At 38.6% G+C, this 16213-nt stretch overlaps 1 pseudogene; it reads right to left on the reverse strand.

Annotated features, from left to right (window-relative positions):
* Positions 1 to 9585: 9585 nt before the first annotated feature.
* On the reverse strand, positions 9586 to 14842 carry LOC131838331 (ATP-dependent zinc metalloprotease YME1L1-like; annotated as a pseudogene).
* Positions 14843 to 16213: the final 1371 nt, after the last annotated feature.

A 16213-nucleotide genomic window follows, 5' to 3' on the forward strand; every position in this document is an offset into this window, starting at 1 on the left:
GTGCGAGGCCCAAGCCTCTCAGATCTCAGTGTGGCAGGGCCTCCGCTCGGCTCCCCGCTCCCGGGCAGCGGGGTGGCAGGGCGCCGGGTCCGCGGGGCGGCGGGGCCTCCGCTGGGCTCGCCGCTCCGGGGTGGCGCGAGGGCGGGGCCACGGTGCCTATGCTGAGCTCGCTGCTCGGGGGTGGCGGGGCGGCGGGGCGGCGGGGCCTCCACTCTGCTCGCCGCTCCGGGGCTATAAATCTGGATAATAATATTTTAAAGACTCTAAAGACCTACAACAAACGAAGAAGTGTTTATTCATGAAAATTACTGAAGTTTGATTGGAGTTGTGTGAGTCTGTTCTGTGCTCTCACCTCCCATGCCAGAAACCTGTCGCTTAGAGAAGGGACTTGCCTGACCTGAGGCAGAATGAGTCAAAGAGGTGGCCTCCATGCTAAGCAGACAGGGTTCTCTAGCCTGAAGCTGCAATGCTGTTTGGGGGAAACAAGGTAAGAGTAGCAAGGTACTTAACTGTAAGCTCTGAGAGTTCAGAGAGCCTTCTAAATGTGATAAGCACTCCACATAAATTCCAGGTTTACCCAGGGCATGCAGTTGAAACTGAAGCTGGTTCAAGCCACCCACATACCCATGGTTGCCAAGCCATGCACACATACGCAAAGAAGCAAAAAGCTTGTTAGCAAAAACTAGGAAGCCTTGAAAATGACCCAAATGTTGAATGGACCTAGAAGCCCACACAGATCCATCAGCAGAGGAGAAAGCATGAACAATGGGGTCTGCACACAACATCTGCCCAATCGTTGGCTAAATGTGAAAGGATGCAGGCACAGCAGCAACATGTAGGAAGCAAGACTTAAAAAATTAAGAAATGAACAGAGACATCAATGGCTGCACACTGCAGGAGAGACAGACTTCATAAATTTACTGGAGGAAAGTTATTAAGCAGAACAACACAACCCCCTGGGGTGGAAATCAGAACCCCTAATTGCTACATTACCTGAAATTCAACAAGATTATAAAACAAAGAGACAAGAAAGGTGACCCTTACTACAAAATGCATTAAGGAGAAACCATCTAAGTATTTCCAGATGGTAGATTCAGCAAAGATTTAAAAGCAGCTACATGGACATGGTCAAAGACTAATGGAAATAGTGCTGAAAACCATGATGAAAATGACACATGAAGAGTCTCAATAAAAAGATACTGGGGTGCCTGGGTGGCTCAGTGGGTTAAGCCTCTACCTTCAGCTCAGGTCATGATCTCAGGATCCTGGGAACGAGGCCCACATTGGGCCCTCTGCTCAGCAGGGAGCCTGCTTCCCCCTCTCTCTCTGCCTGTCTATATGCCTACTTATGATCTCTCTGTCAAATAAAAAAAAAAAAAAACTTTAAAAAATAAAAATTAAAATAAAAAAAATACAAAGAAAATTAAAGAATTGAATGGGAACTTACAGCTGAAAAATACAGTACCTGCAATGGAAAATTCAACTGATTTGAGATGACAGGAGAATCAGTGAACTTGAAGAATCAACAGAAATTACTCAATCTCAAGCAGAGAGGTAGAAAAGAAAATGAAGAAAATGAACAAAGCCTGAGACCAGATCAATGATAAGGAGATCCCCAGAAGGAAGACAGAAAAGGATTAATAAATATATTTGAAGAAGCAATTGCCAAAATTTGCTTAAATTTGATGAAAACCTAATCTGCAGATCCATGAAGCCCAGTAAATCCTAACCAGGAAATAGACAAGGACATCCACACCTAAACGTGTCATCATGGGGTCAAACTGCTAAAATCAAGGATAAACAAATGAACACAAAACCTTGAAATCTGCAAGAGAAAAAAAAAACAACCTATCACAAAAGGAGACCAAAATTATGATTAACAGCTGACTTCTTACAAAAAATGAATGGAAGCTAGGAGCCTATGGGATAACATAATCTAAATGATTACAGATTTTAAAAAAGGCAACAATGTATTCTATGTCCAGCAAAACCATTCTTAAAAAAACAGAGGCAAAAATAAATGACATTCCCAGAGAAAGACTGTGGAAAGAAGAGTCTATAAAGCACTAGTTATGTCACTGTATTGTTGAGCTGCTGTAACATGCACAGATATAACATATGACACTAGGAACACAGAGAAGAAAATGAGATCTACTGAAACAAAGTTCCCACATTTGACCAGAATTAGAGTAGACTGAAAAGATGCACACAGTCATACCTAGATCAATCACTAAGATGTAACTCAAAAAAGGAGGAACAGAAGGATCTCTTGAGATATGAGAAAACCAGGAAAGAAAAAGCAAAATGGGAAGTGTAGAAACAAGTATATCAAAACTAAATCTGAATTAACTAAACACTCCACTCAACAGAGATTGTCAATTGGATTTTTAAAAAGCAGGATTGTTAAAGAACGTGTGTTCAGAATATATGATCTCTTACAACACATAATAAGAAAACCCAAAATGGACAGTGAGGATGCTCTGAATGGATGTTTCTCCAAAGAAAATATACACACGGCCAATAAAACAGGAGAGGATATCACTAGTGTAGCTAACCGTATGTTAATCCATGAGATATTATTTCATTCACACCAGAATGACTCTCTAAGAATGACATTTTTATCAAAAAGACTCTAAGAATATGCTGTAGAAGATATGGAGAATGATGCATTTCATGAGGTCCGTATAAAGGTAAACAGAAACTTACTACATGACCCAGCAAATTCTACCCCAGAAGTCTGTCTAAGAAAAATAAAAACCTGCATCCACACAAAGACATGTATACCCACAGGGGGAAGGAAGGAAGGAGAGAGGGACAGGCAAGGATGAAAGAGGAGAGAAAGGGGAAGGGGAAGTGGCCAATTAAAAAATGGGATAATGGGGGTGGAGGAGTCAAGATGGCGGTGAAGTAGCAGGCTGAGACTACTTCAGGTAGCAGGAGATCAGCTAGGTAGCTTATCTAAAGATTGCAAACACCTGCAAATCCATTGGCAGATGGAAGAGAAGAAGAACAGAAATTCTGGAAACAGAAAAACAAGCACTTTCTGAAAGGCAGGACTGGCGGAGACGTGAATTCAAAGCAACAGGAAGATAGACCTGGGGGGAGGGGCTGGCTCCTGGCAAGTGGCGGAGCAACAGAGCACAAAATCAGGACTTTTAAAAGTCTGTTCCACTGAGGGACATCGCTCCAGAGGCTAAACCAGGGCAAAGCCCACGCGGGTTCAGCATGGCCTCAGGTCCCGCATGGTCACAGAAGGATCGGGGGTGTCTGAGTGTCGCAGAGCTTGTGGTTATTGGAATAGGAAAACCGGCTACAGAGACAGAGCCAACAGTAAGCTCACATCTCCGTGTTACCTTGAACCAGCCACAGGCTTGGTGAGCTCAGAGCGTGGCCGGAGGTCAGGCAGACGGGAGTACCTGGGCGCTGTTCTCTGAGGGTGCACTGAGGAGTGGGGCCCCAGGCTCTCGGCTCCTCCGGGCTGGAGAACAGGAGGCCTCCATTTGTATTCACGTCCTCCAGAACTCTACGGAAAGCGCTCAGGGAACAAAAGCTCCTGAAAGCAAACCCGAGTGGATTACTCAGCCCGGCCCCTGTTAAGGGCGGTGCAATTCCGCCTGGGGCAAAGACACTTGAGAATCACTACACCAGGCCCCTCCCCCAGAAGATCAACAAGAAATCCAGCCAAGACCAAGTTCACCTATAGGAGTGTGGTTTCAATACCAAGGAGAGCAGCAGAATTCCAGAGGAGGAGAAAGCAAAGCACAAATCTCATGGCTTTCTCCCTGTGATTTTTTTTAGTCTTGCAGTGAATTTAATTTTTTTCTTTTACATTTTTTTTTCCCTCACCTTCTGGTAATTTTTTTTAACTTTTACCCTTTTCTTTTTAAACGATTTATTAACTAGTTTATCTAATATATATATTTTTCTTTTTTATATTTTTCTTTATTCGTTTTCTTTTTTTTAATTCTTTTCTTTTCTTTCTTTTTTTTTCTTTCTTCCTTTTTGAACCTCTTTTTATCCCCTTTCTCCCCACTCACAATTTGGGATTTCTTCTGATTTGGTTAAAGCATATTTTCCTGGGGTAGTTGCCACCCTTTTAGTATTTTACTTGCTCCTTCATATACTCTTATCTGGAAAAATGACAAAACGGAAAAATTGACCACACAAAAAAAGAACAAGAGGCAGTACTGAAGGCTAAGGACCTAATCAATACAGACATTGGTAATATGTCAGATCTAGAGTTCAGAATGACAATTCTCAAGGTTCTAGCCGGGCTCAAAAAAGGCATGGAAGATATTAGAGAAACCTTATCAAGAGATATAAAAGCCCTTTCTGGAGAAATAAAAGAACTAAAATCTAACCAAGTTGAAATCAAAAAAGCTATTAATGAGGTGCAATCAAAAATGGAGGCTCTCACTGCTAGGATAAATGAGGCAGAAGAAAGAATTAGTGATCTAGAAGACCAAATGACAGAGAATAAAGAAGCTGAGCAAAAGAGGGACAAACAGGTACTGGACCACGAGGGGAGAATTCGAGAGATAAGTGACACCATAAGATGAAACAACATTAGAATAATTGGGATTCCAGAAGAAGAAGAAAGAGAGAGGGGAGCAGAAGGTATACTGGAGAGAATTATTGGGGAGAATTTCCCCAATATGGCAAAGGGAACGAGCATCAAAATTCAGGAGGTTCAGAGAATGCCATTCAAAATCAATAAGAATAGGCCCACACCCCGTCACCTAATAGTAAAATTTACAAGTCTCAGTGACAAAGAGAAAATCCTGAAAGCAGCCCGGGAAAAGAAGTCTGTAACATACAATGGTAAAAATATTAGATTGGCAGCTGACTTATCCACAGAGACCTGACAGGCCAGAAAGAGCTGGCATGATATTTTCAGAGTACTAAACGAGAAAAACATGCAGCCAAGAATACTATATCGAGCTAGGCTATCATTGAAAATAGAAGGAGAGATTAAAAGCTTCCAGGACAAACAAAAACGGAAAGAATTTGCAAACACCAAACCAGCTCTACAGGAAATCTTGAAAGGGGTCCTCTAAGCAAAGAGAGAGCCTACAAGTGGTAGATCAGAAAGGAAAAGAGACCATATACAGTAACAGTCACCTTATAGGCAATACAATGGCACTAAATTCATATCTCTCAATAGTTACCCTGAATGTTAATGGGCTAAATGCACCAATTAAAAGACACAGGATATCAGAATGGATAAAAAAACAAAACCGATCTATATGTTGCCTCCAAGAAACTCATTTTAAGCCTGAAGACACCTCCGGATTTAAAGTGAGGGGGTGGAAAAGAATTTACCATGCTAATGGACATCAGAAGAAAGCAGGAGTGGCAATCCTTATATCAGATCAATTAGATTTTAAGCCAAAGACTATAATAAGAGATGAGGAAGGACACTATATCATACTCAAAGGGTCTGTCCAACAAGAAGATCTAACAATTTTAAATATCTATGCCCCCAACGTGGGAGCATCCAACTATATAAACCAATTAATAACAAAATCAAAGAAACACATCAACAATAATACAATAATAGTAGGGGATTTAACACTCCCCTCACTCAAATGGACAGATCATGCAAGCAAAAGATCAGAAAGGAAATAAAGGCCTTAAACGACACACTGGACCAGATGGACATCACAGATAGATTCAGAACATTTCATCCCAAAGCAACAGAATACACATTCTTCTCTAGTGCACATGGAACATTCTCCAGAATAGATCACATCCTCGGTCCTAAATCAGGACTCAACCGGTATCAAAAGATTGGGATCATTCCCTGCATATTTTCAGACCACAATGCTCTAAAGCTAGGACTCAACCACAAGAGGACGTTTGGAAATAACCCAAATACATGGAGACTAAACAGCATCCTTCTAAAGAATTAATGGGTCAACCAGGAAATTAAGGAAGAATTGAAAAAAATCATGCAAACAAATGATAATGAAAATACAATGGTTCAAAATCTGGGGACACAACAAAGGCAGTCCTGAGAGGAAAATATATAGCGGTACAAGCCTTTCTCAAGAAACAAGAAAGGTCTCAGGTACACAACCTAACCCTACACCTAAAGGAGCTGGAGAAAGAACAAGAAAGAAACCCTAAGCCCAGCAGGAGAAGAGAAATCATAAAGCTCAGAGCAGAAATCAATGAAATAGAAACCAAAAAACAAACAAACAACAACCACAACAACAACAACAACAACAACAACAAAACAATAGAACAAATCAACGAAACTAGGAGCTGGTTCTTTGAAAGAATTAATAAAATTGATAAACCCCTGGCCCGACTTATCAAAAAGAAAAGAGAAAGGACCCAAATAAGTAAAATCATGAATGAAAGAGGAGAGATCACAACTAACACCAAAGAAATACAAACTATTATAAGAACATACTATGAACAACTCTACGCCAACAAATTTGACAATCTGGAAGAAATGGATGCATTCCTAGAAACATATAAACTACCACAACTGAACCAAGAAGAAATAGAAAGCCTGAACAGACCCATAACCAGTAAGGAGATTGAAACAGTCATTAAAAATCTCCAAACAAACAAAAGCCCAGGGCCAGACGGCTAACCGGGGGAATTCTACCAAACATTTAAAGAAGAACTAATTCCTATTCTCCTGAAACTGTTCCAAAAAATAGAAATGGAAGGAAAACTTCCAAACTCATTTTATGAGGGCAGCATCACCTTGATCCCAAAACCAGACAAGGATTCCATCAAAAAAGAGAGCTATAGACCAATATCCTTGATGAACACAGATGCAAAAATTCTCACCAAAATACTAGCCAATAGGATTCAACAGTACATTAAAAGGATTATTCACCACGACCAAGTGGGATTTATTCCAGGGCTGCAAGGTTGGTTCAAAATCCGCAAATCAGTCAATGTGATACAACACATCAATAAAAGAAACAAGAACCATATGATACTCTCAATAGATGCTGAAAAAGCATTTGACAAAGTACAGCATCCCTTCCTGATCAAAACTCTTCAAAGTGTAGGGATAGAGGGCACATACCTCAATATCATCAAAGCCATCTATGAAAAACCCACCACAAATATCATTCTCAATGGAGAAAAACTGAAAGCTTTTCCGCTAAGGTCAGGAAAACAGCAGGGATGTCCATTATCACCACTGCTATTCAACATAGTACTAGAGGTCCTAGCCTCAGCAATCATATAACAAAAGGAAATTAAAGGCATCCAAATGGGCAAAGAAGAAGTCAAATTATCACTCTTTGCAGATGATATGATACTATATGTGGAAAACCCAAAAGACTCCACTCCAAAACTGCTAGAACTTATACAGGAATTCAGTAAAGTGTCAGGATATAAAATCAATGCACAGAAATCAGTTGCATTTCTCTACAGAAACAACAAGACAGAAGAAAGAGAAATTAAGGAGTCAATCCCATTTACAATTGCACCCAAAACCATAAGATACCTAGGAATAAACCTATACAAAGAGACACAGAATCTATACTCAGAAAACTATAAAGTACTCATGAAAGAAATTGAGGGAGACAAAGAAATGGAAAAATGTTCCATGCTCCTGGATTGGAAGAATAAATATTGTGAAAATGTCTATGCTACCTAAAGCAATCTACACATTTAATGCAATTCCTATCAAAGTACCATCCATCTTTTTCAAAGAAATGGAACAAATAATTCTAAAATTTATATGGAACCAGAAAAGATCTCGAATAGCCAAAGGGATATTGAAAAAGAAAGCCAAGGTTGGTGGCATCACGATTCCGGACTTCAAGCTCTATTACAAAGCTGTCATCATCAAGACAGCATGGTACTGGCACAAAAATAGACACATAGATCAATGGAACAGAATAGAGAGCCCAGAAATAGACCCTCAACTCTATCGTCAACTCATCTTTGACAAAGCAGGAAAGAATGTCCAATGGAAAAAAGACAGCCTCTTCAATAAATGGTGCTGGGAAAATTGGACAGCCACATGCAGAAAAATGAATTGGATCATTTCCTTACACCACACACGAAAATAGACTCAAAATGGATGAAGGACCTCAATGTGCGAAAGGAATCCATCAAAATCCTTGTGGAGAACACAGGCAGCAACCTCTTCGACCTCAGCCGCAGCAACATCTTCCTAGGAACATCGCCTGTACCATGTAAGACTATGCTAAGGTTTTTATATCTTTAAGTTTCATATACATTTGAACCTAAAACGTATACTAGCTAAGCATCATTTTCCTTAATAACAATGTAAGTGTGCCATCTAGTGGAAAGAGTACCTACCGCCCTCGCAAGCTTAACATTTCAGAAAAGGATTAAGAGCAAAGAAAGAGTATTTCCAATGCTCTAATACTAGAAGAGATAATTTACTCAAGATAACATAAACAGTAAAAAAAGGAATGAAGATTCAGGCAAGGGAGAGAGAATTCCTCTTCTGAAACACCTTCTAAACCTTTCCAACATATAAACTTTTCATAAACTTAAAGACTTTAAAACTTTTACCTCCTTGAGTTAATCAAAACCTGACCCTCCTGGGGACACTCTGAATCCCTTGACTGACAGCTACTGATTCCCTCCTATCCCAGATCTTTCAGAGTAAAGAGATGAGACCATTGCTCCCCTCACCACTGACAGACGATTACTTTACCATCCTCTTCTATAAAGCATGATTCCTTTGAAGTTTTCACCATCTGACTTCAACATCCTTCATTTGGCCATCTACAACCCTAATTCCAGTTCTCGTTCACTAGACTTTCTGCCATTTAGCTCAGTCTTTTCCATTCCAAGACCTGCCTTCATGTACATCCAAATGGAATGCACATATCCAACCTCTGCACTAAGCACCAGACCCACGTATCCCTCCCCACGTGAAATCTTCACTAAGACACCTCAAATTCAGGAGCTGAGCTGGTTAAGTGTCTGCCTTCAGCTCAGGTCATGATCCCAGAGTCCAGAGATCGTGCCCCACATCAGGCTCCCTGCTCAACAGGGATATCTGCTTCTCCCTCTGCCCCTCACCCACCCCACTTTATGCTCACGCTCTCTCGCTCTCTCTCAAATAAACAAGTAAAACCTTAAAAAAAGTAAACACTTCAAATTCAATATGTATAAAACTCAGTTTATAATCTACACACTTCCCCACCTTAGGTCATCATCAGTGGTTTCTCAGTCAACGGCACACAACTAGATGGCTGCACCAGGCAGAAATCGAGAACACAGCTTTGTTACTTAATTTAGGCAGCTAAATATCAGAAAGGCATTCGATTCCACTAGATCAGCATCTCTTGAATGCTTTCATTTTTCTCAATTTCCCCTCTCACTGCCCTAATCCAAGCATATGCTCTGCCTTAAGGAGATTCCACAGAACCTACTCACTCATCTCCCTGAATCGACGCTCATGTACTCTGTACTGGACCCTGCAATGAAAAAGGCTTTTGTTTTCAAAGACCTTTATGCTTCATTCTCAGTGTATGTACACAGTAAGGCACAAAGCAACTAATATTTGTGGAATAAAATATATGTCAGAGTGAAAAACTAATAAAGATTCAAATAATCAAATATCCTCCCTATTCTAACAACACTATGGTTTTACAGATGAAGTAGAATATTTAAAATTACTGATATTGACAGTTGCTAGCCTATGGCCAGAAGAAAATAAAGATTCAGTCTATGACCAGAGGCTCCCAACTACATACAGAAATCATGGCTTCAATGGTGCACTCATTCTCTTGATTATATATAGTGACAGCTCTACACAGGGGATAACCATTATCTTCTGGTAGCACCTAACTATTTAGGTACATTAATGACTAGACAGATGAATAAGCACAGAAAAAAGGAATTATTACCCTTAGAAGGATTCTAATTTCTTGTTCAATAGCAGATTGAGTTTCTGGACTCAGTTTCCCAGTATCACTGTAGGTCATAACTCCAAGCTAAAACAAATGAAAAGAATGAAATTGAACAGAAACACCCGAAACCACTAATACATGTAAACAGAGGAAGTACTATCCTATACTTAAGGAAACCTCATCAAGGGCAAGGAAGAAATTCAGTATAGAAATTTCATCATTCTTCTGAAAGCGTAAGACTAAAAAGTATGAACAAGAGAGAAACTTTAAAATCCCAAGTATGGTTCTGAGTACCTTCTTAGAAAACCTTTGCCACTATTCTAAATCCAGAAATCCACAATGTAGTTGCTAGAAGTGCTGTGTGAAGCCACAGTGATAACGTAGGAGAGTGAAATACGTGGGAAGGGCAAAGTAAGCAAGCTCAGCAAACAGAAGTTTTAGGTCATATGAACAGAAACAGGATATCTTATCATTTGCTTAACTCATGACATACTACTATTGTCCAAGCAGCCAGAATGGAAAGTGAATACTATACTTTAGCACTCAAAAAAAAAAAAAAAAGTTTAGTTTAGAATGAGCTGTGACAAGTCTACTCGGAATGAGAGGGGGAAAGTAAATGTTACCAGTTTATAACAAGACCCCTCTCTCCTAAGGTGCCTGGGGTAGCTCAGTGGGTTAAGAGACTCACTTCAGCTCCAGTCATGGTGCCAGAGTCCTAGGATCAAGTCCTGCACTGGGCTCCCTGCTCAGCTGGGAGTCTGCTTCTCCCTCTGACCATACCCCCTCTCATGCTCGCTCTCTCCAATAAAAAAAAATAAATAAATAAAGTCTCAAGAATAAAAAAAGAACCCTGTCTCATAAGGAGACACATGGCAAATCATTTGATACATGAGGGTGGGGTAGAATTAGCTATTCCCTTTTTGCTCATTCCAAATTTTGGTAACCATCCGCTTTGCAATTTTGGCTGCATTATCAAAATCACTGGAAGCACCTAAAATTTAAAAATATACATAGACTCAATATTTTCAAATATTTTTATATCAGCAAGCACAATCTGAACTAAAGCCATTCTTTACAGCCAACCTGTTGTGATAGTCAGTTCCAAATATAAGCTCCTCAGCCCCCCTTCTTCCCATACTAACATCCATCTGCACAAGCAGCTGAGCTCTAGTTTCATTCTGTCTGTCATTCTCAGGCAAGAGGGACACCTGGACAATTGGAAACAAAGAAAAACTTCAGACACAGTTGGAAATATTTACATTAATGATTAGAATTATCATCTGGCTCTTGCTATAGCACTTAATGTCATGATGCTGACAGTTCAAAGACATTTAGTAGAGTTGGTCTCAGGAGACTAACGACAAAACTGGCATTATACAAAGGAAGAAAAATTCCTTATATAGCAAAAGTTTATTTTACATGTCATAACTCTATAACCCTGCAACAGGATAATGCTGCAATAGGATGGACTTGTACCCAGGTGCCGAAAAAGGCTTAAAATGTCTATCGTTAGAAAGATAAGAAAATCAAACTTGTACTCAGTGAGAAAAATCCTAGAAAGACTATGGAACCACTAACCTAGTTTCTTTGCGGAGGGAAAAAAGCAGTGACATATTTAAGAATGATACTTTGTTGTCATTCCAGACTTAAATTTCATGATGTAGATATATAATATTTGAATTATTAGTATTCTTTATTAGCAGATAAGTTTCATGAGTATCTCTGATCTCACAATGGTTCAGAAGGTTACAGAAGAAAGTTATCAGCAAACTTAGAACTTAGTTGAATTTTCTTTTAAATTATTTTCCTCAACAGTTTCCTACAGCTTTTAGAGAGTGTTATTTTAAGGAAAAAAGAGAAAAAATGATACATGTCCAGGTGTTGGCCCTCTTGGCATGATTGTAGCTTTGTTGATAGGCATTGCGTCCTTAGTGTAATATGCAATAATAGCATGACCGGATTCATGATATGCTGTGATGGTTTTGTTTTTATTGTCAATCTCCATGCTTCTACGTTCATGCCCTAAGGATAAAAATTTAATTGAATGAAATTATTCCATTAGGAAGGTATATTTAGATGAATGAAACCCACTTGCCTTTAAGTAATTCTTAGAGTGACATGACTTAATATCATTAATAAATTATTTTAAACCAAAATAAGTTGCCAACTGACAATCAAATTTGTAAGAGCTGTCCTCTTACTCCTTACTATCAACCAGGGAAGTTTAATCCTATTTCCAGAAAATAAATTTAAACAGGAAATGTCACAACGAAATTGTTCTGAAGTTCATTCAAGATTTAAAATCAAATACTTAAAATTAGAAAAAAAATTTCTTTTATCAGTACAATTATTCTTTTATCAGCTATACCAGACAAGAGTAAACACATGGGCATCCCCTTCCCCCAAACTGTATAATCATATAAACTGTATTTGTTCTGTAAGAGGCCCAGTTGTGTGGCTACTTCAGAGTAAATATTTTCATGCTCCTATAACTTTCTTTCTTATAACATTTTTCTCAAAAAGAATTTATTCTCTAACATAATGAACAGTGTAGGACAGGGAAGATGAAAAAGAGAAAAAAAAACCTACCCATTGGAATTTTATCTTTGGAAAACTCTAGTTCCTTCATGATAACCATTTCTTTTCCATCAAGAGCTGCCTTTAATGCAGACTGGTTCACAAGATTCTCCAACTCTGCCCAGAAAAGCCAACAGTACCTCGAGCTACAATTTCTAGATCCACAGCTACGTAGATAAACACAATATTAAAATTCCAAAACTACTCTTCACAAATGACTCGTATTCCAAAAGAAAAAAGAAAATAACTATCCTGAACTAGAACTTAAAATATTTATATCACTGTAACTACAAAATAAACTTACTTTTTCTAAAGGAAAACCAAAATTGCCATTAAATAGATCATTAAAATCCCATTGGGACACATCACAAAAGTTCTTAAATTTAGATAACTTTGTGAAAAATAAAGAAATGCAGAGTTGCCAGACATGATTTATAAATCTCTAAATTATGACCTAAACTGTTACTAGCCTAAGCATAACTGAAATCATTCAGAAAACATTTTGTTTTCTGAATTTCATCTTGAAATACTTTATGCTTAAGTATTTAGTATTATATGTACCTTTATAAAAGCTACCCCTATATAAAAAAAATATATAAATAAAAAATAAATAAAAGCTACCCCTATTAAAGGAAACATACCAGGCTTTTTAAAAAAGATTTTATTTACTTTTATTTGAGAGAGAGAGAGCATGAGAGGGGAGAATGTCAGAGGGAGAAGCTCCCTCATGGAGATAGGAGCCCGATGTGGGACTCAATCCTGGGACGCCAGGATCTTGACCTGAGCTGAAGGCAGTCACTTAACCTACAGAGCCACCCAGGTGCCCCAACATATCAGGTTTTATAAATTGATTCATCTGTCCTTGAAAATACTAGAGCTTAATTTAATAGCTGCATTTATTACTCAAGTGGGCCCATAATATTTTCCTATGTTTTGTTTTACAGTTTGCTTCTTTTCAGTCCAAAGTGATGACATTTTATGTGCTTTTTCTATTATTTAATATTTTACATTCATCTAAAACCACTTATATTTATCTTCCACAATTATCGAAATATTCTCAAGAAAACATTCCTTTTTTAAAAAAGAAATTTTTTGAAAATTGCTAAATTTTGTCAATCCCATTTACAATTGCACCCAAACCCATAAGATACCTATAAATAAACCAACCAAAGAGGCAAAGAATCTGTATTCAGAAAACAATAAGTACTCATGAAAGAAATTGAGGAAAACCAAAGAAATGGAAAAATATTCTATGCTCATGGATTGGAAGAACAAATATTGTGAAAATGTCTATGCTACCTCAAGCAATCTACACATTTAATGCAATCCCTATCAAAATCCTATCCATTTTTTCTAAGAAATAGAACAAATAATCCTAAAATTTATATGGAATCAGAAAAGACCTCGAATAGCCAAAGGAATATTGAAAAAGAAAGCCAAAGTTGGTGGCATCACGATTCCAGACTTCAAGCTCTCTTACAAAGCTGTCATCATCAAGACAGTATGGTACTGATACAAAAACAGACACATAGATCAATGGAACAGAATAGAGAGCCCAGAAATAGACCCTCAACTCTATCATCAACTAATCTTCAACAAAGCAGGAAAGAATGTCCACTGGAAAAAAGACAGCCTCTTCGACAAACGGTGTTCGGATTTTGGACAGTCACATGCAGAAAAATGAAATTGGACTATTTCCTTACACCACATATGAAAATAGACTCAAAATGGATGAAGGACTTCAATGTGAGAAAAGAATCCACCAAATCCTTGAGGAGAACACAGGCAGCAACCTCTTTGACCTCAGCCGCAGCAACATCTTCCTAGGAACAACGCAAAAGGCAAGGGAAGCAAGGGCAAAAATGAACTATTGGGATATCATCAAGATCAAAAGCTTTTGCACAGAAAGTGAAACAATCAACAAAACCAAAAAGACAACTGGCAGAATGGGAGAAAATATTCGCAAACAACATATCAGACAAAGGGCTAGTATCCAAAATTTACAAAGGGCTCAGCAAACTCAACACCCAAAGGACAAATAATCCAATCAAGAAATGGGCAGAGGACATGAACAGACATTTCTGCAAAGAGACATCCAGATGGCCAACAAACACATGAAAAAATGCTCCACATCACTTGGCATCAGGGAAATACAAATCAAAACCACAATGAGATACCACCTCACACCAGTCAGAATGGCTAAAATTAGCAAGTCAGGAAATGACAGATGCTGGTGAGGATGTGGAGAAAGGAACCCTCCTACACTGTTGGTGGGAATGCAAGCTGGTGCAATCACTCTGAAAAACAGCATGGAGGTTCCTTAAAAAGCAGAAAATAGAGCTACCGTATGACCCAGTGATGGCACCACTGGGTATATACCCTAAAGTTATAAACATGGTGCTCCAAAGGGACACGTGCACCCGAATGTTTATAGCAGCAATGTCCACAATAGCCAAACTATGGAAAGAACCTAGATGTCCATCAACAGATGAATGGATAAAGAAGATGTGGCATATATATATATATATATATATATATATATATATATATATTATGCATCCAACAAAAGAAATGAAATCTTGCCATTTGTGATGACGTGGATGGAACTAGAGGGTATTATGCTTGGCGAAATAAGTCAATGCGAGAAGGACAACTATCATAGATCTCCCTGATATGAGGAAGTGAAGATACAATGTGGGGGATTTGGGGGATAGGAACAGAATAAATGAAACAAGATGAGATCAGGAGGGAGACAAACCATAAAAGACTCAATCTCACAAAATAGGCTGAGCATTGCTGTGGGTGGGGGGTCGGGAGAGGGTGAGGGGGTTATGGACATTAGGGAGGGTACGTGCTATGGTGAGTGCTGTGGAATGTGTAAACCTGACGATTCACATACCTGTACCCCTGGGGATAAAAATACATTATATGTTTATTTAAAAATTTAAAAATAAATAAATAAGTAAATTATAGATTTTTTAACTAAAATTACTAAACTTAATTTTTTTATTTTTAATTGTTTATTTTATATTTAATCATTTAATTCATTTATAGTTATAATAATTTACTTATATTTATTTTTATTTATTATTTATTTAATCTGTTAAACTCTTTTTCTAATTTATTTTTAAAATTTCTTTTCAATGTTTCAAGATTCATTGTTTATGCACCACACCCCATGCTCCATGCTATACATGCCCTCCATAATCAGCGCTCACCCAACCTCCCACTTCCTCCCCTCCAAAATCTTCAGTTTGTTTCTCAGAGTCCACAGGCTCTCATGGTTCGTCTCCCCCTCCAGTTTCCCCCAACTCCCTTCCCTCCATCTCCCCATGTCCTCCGTGTTACTCCTTATGCTCCACAAATAAGCAAAATCTTATGATAGTTGACTCTCTCTGTTTGACTTATTTCACTTAGCATCATCTCTACCAGTCCCATCCATGTTGATACAAAAGTTGGGTATTCATCCTTTCTGATGGAGGCATAATACTCCATAGTGTATATGGATCACATCTTCTTTATCCATTTGTCCATTGAAGGGCATCTTGGATCTTTCCACAGTTTGGTGACTGTGGCCATTGCTGCTATGAACATTGCGGTACAGATGGCCCTTCTTTTCACTACATCTGTATCTTTGGGGTAAATACCCAGTAGTACAATTACATAGTCATCGGGAAGCTCTATTTTTAATTTCTTAAGGAATCTCCATACTGTTCTCCAAAGTGGCTGCACCAACTTGCATTCCCACCAATAGTGTAAGAGGTTTC

Source organism: Mustela lutreola, chromosome 8 (genome assembly GCF_030435805.1).
Source record: "Mustela lutreola isolate mMusLut2 chromosome 8, mMusLut2.pri, whole genome shotgun sequence".
In the NCBI taxonomy this organism is placed as follows: Eukaryota; Metazoa; Chordata; class Mammalia; order Carnivora; family Mustelidae; genus Mustela; species Mustela lutreola.